Source organism: Cavia porcellus, unplaced genomic scaffold, assembly GCF_034190915.1.
Source record: "Cavia porcellus strain 051 isolate PalLab524CR breed Dunkin Hartley unplaced genomic scaffold, mCavPor4.1 scaffold_16, whole genome shotgun sequence".
Classification (NCBI taxonomy): Eukaryota; Metazoa; Chordata; class Mammalia; order Rodentia; family Caviidae; genus Cavia; species Cavia porcellus.
The window spans coordinates 53,222,083-53,225,117 of NW_026947499.1; the positions used below are offsets into that span (position 1 = coordinate 53,222,083).

The 3,035-nt window shown below is 36.2% G+C and overlaps 1 pseudogene; it reads left to right on the forward strand.

The window, feature by feature from the left end:
- The first annotated feature begins 864 nt into the window (after nucleotides 1-864).
- Nucleotides 865-2,418, forward strand: LOC100720476 (protein ERGIC-53-like; annotated as a pseudogene).
- The last annotated feature ends 617 nt before the right edge of the window (nucleotides 2,419-3,035 follow it).

Genomic DNA, 3,035 nt, shown 5'->3' on the forward strand with positions numbered 1-3,035 from the left:
CAGGAAAAAGACAAGGATACCCACTATCACCACTTCTACTCAATATAAATATGGAAACATTAGCTAGAGCAATTAGACAAGAGAAAGAAATAAAATAAGAAAGGAAAAAAATTGTCATTATTTGCAGATGACATAATGTTCTACACAGAAGACTCCCAAAATTTCACCAAATGCCTCCAGATTTAGTAACCAGATTTAGTCTTATAGCTGGATACATAGTCAACACTCAAAAATCAATAGCATTCTTGTACTGACAAACAAATTAGGGAAACCATACTTTTTACAATAGCATTAAAAAAAATAAGTACTTAAGAATCAATCTAAAAAGGGAAGTAAAAGATCTCTATATTGAAAACTACACCATTCTGAGAAAGGAGATTGAAAAGTATATTTAAAAAAGGTATCTCTAGCTCATGGGTAGGAAGAATCAATATGTGAAAATGGCCATACTCCCAGAATTGTTATACAAATGTAATGTAATTCCAATCAAAATACCATGAGCACATTTCATGGAACTAGAGAAAACATTCCTAAAATTTCTTTGAAATCAGAGGAGGCTTAGAATAGCAAAAACAATTCTGGACAACAAAACATCAAATCCCTGACTTGAAATTGTACTACAGAGCAACTATGATAAAAAAGAGAGTGGTATTGGCTAAAAATATATCTGAGGAAAAATGAAACAGTTTAGAAGAGGAAGAAACAATTTGAAACACAATCATCTTATTTTTGCAAAGGGGCCAAACACAATTACTGGAAGAACAATAATCTTTTTAATAGATGATGTTGGAAATACTGGCTTTCCACATGCCAAAAACTGAAACTAGACCCATGTATATCACCAACCACTAAATTAAAATCAAAATGAAATTCAAGGTGAAGGGGTCCAGACAAAGTGGTCCCAGGGCCAGAGCTCAGCAACTTTCCTGCACCCTGCTGCTGCTGCCCAGTCATTTGGTTGAGGGCGATGGCACAGGAGGTGACCCTGTGGTTGCTGGCTCCAGGGGCATCCCGACCCTGTGGTTGCTACTATGTCTCCATTTCAAATACAAATACCTATAATTCAAGGGACCTTACCTGGTGCGGAGCTATAGGAACATGCCCTTCTGGGCCCATGCAAGGAATGCCATCCAAATTCAGATCAAATTTGAATATCACCCTCTTTGAAAAGCCTAAGAAGTTCAGTGTGAATGAAGGTGAAACACAGCCTTTGAAAACTGGGAAGCAGAGGTAACATTTTGAGTGATAGGAAGAGGTCAAATTTGAGTCGATGGTCTGGCAATTTGGTATACAGAAAATCAAGGTTTGGACGATCTGATCCTCTATTTGGATCAGCTGCTATGTGGAATGATGTTGGAATATCTTTTGATTCTTTTGACAATGATGGAAAGAAAAGTAATTCTCTTATAGTAATTGTAGGTAACAATTGACAATCCACTATGACCATCAAAATGATGGTGCCAGTCAAGCTTTGGCAAGTTGCCAGAGAGATTTTCATAATAAACCCTATCCTGTCTGGGCAAAGATTAAATATTACCAGAAAACACTGACAGCAGTGATTATGAATTTTGTGTTAAAGTAGAAAATATGATTATAGCTGCACATGTGCACTTTGGAAAATCTGCTGCCATGGGAAGTCTTGCACATGACCATAATGTTCTTTCTTTTCTAACTTTCCAGTTGAATGAGCCTGGAACATAGCCACCTACACCAGATAAAGAAATTTCAGAAAAAGAAAAAGGTGGAATTTAAGCACTATCAAGAAGAATTGAGGAAAAAAATTCCTGAAGGACCATCTTGACCTCCAAGGACAGCTTGCTGAAGAAATACTTCAGAGTTTAGGAAACTGTGAGCTAAGGCAAGTCTTTGAAGGACAGAATCATATTTATCTTGAAATCAAGCCGCTGAACTGACAATTAGATATGATTCTCCAGGAACAGAGAAGATATGTCTCTTCCTTGACAGAGCAGATCTCTAAAAGAAGAGCAGGCATCCCAGGGCAGCATGGGAAGGTCACTCAACAGGAACTAAGTACTGTTGTGAAAACTCAGCATGAGATTCTGAGACAAGTAAATGAAATGAAGAATACCATGAGTGAAGCTGTCAGACTGGTAAGAGGGTTACAGCAGCGGAGCACTGCAGGAGGTGGGTATGAAACAGGACTTCATGGACATCAAGGGGCACCTGCACAGAAGAATGGAATGGAATATGCCATCCAAAGAAGAACCAAGTGCATAGAACTACCACCATTTCCACTGTGTTTGTCCATAGTACACTTTCTTATGTTTGTTGCAACACTTTTTTCTATTTGTAGTAGTACAAACAGTGTTATTCATTGGTTATATAATATATAGTACTCAACAAGAAGCAACTGCCAAAAAATTATTTGGCTACCATTTTCATAGGTGTCAGTCATAGACAGGAAGATGTCATCATCATAAAATTCACTAATGTTCTATGAAAAGTATTAATGCCTTCAGAAGAATGTTTAAATTGTAGACTGTGAGACTTGAGAAATCCTCTTGAGATAAAAGGCTGTCAAATCCAGTATTATAAGTGGTCACATGTGTCTGAACATTAAAGGAATACCAGATCTATGCAGTATATATTTTTTCAGGCTAAAATGCAGGGGGAGTCACTTTCATCATTCCTAAGACAAGTGGAGATGGCTATTATGGAAGATCGTGATCATGAATATTTTTTTAACTAATGGATTAAACTTGCTTAAAAATCACTCAATCAAATAATTTATTTGTAATGTTTATCGTGTTTGAAGTTTGGTTGTTTTCCTCAAAATCGTTGATTGAATAGCTTGTTTCAGTGGAAAAAAAATCAGTCACTACTGAAATTCTTTCATTTGTCTACTCTTGTAAAATTAAATTTACTTACTTCTTACACCAGCAAGAATTTTATAGGTGCCTTGGACTAAAACAAAATTTACTTTATATTTTTAATGTAAATCATTGTGTTCATGATGCCACTTTTAAAAGAAAATGCAGCTACTTAATGACTAATACTATGTACCCATTTGTATT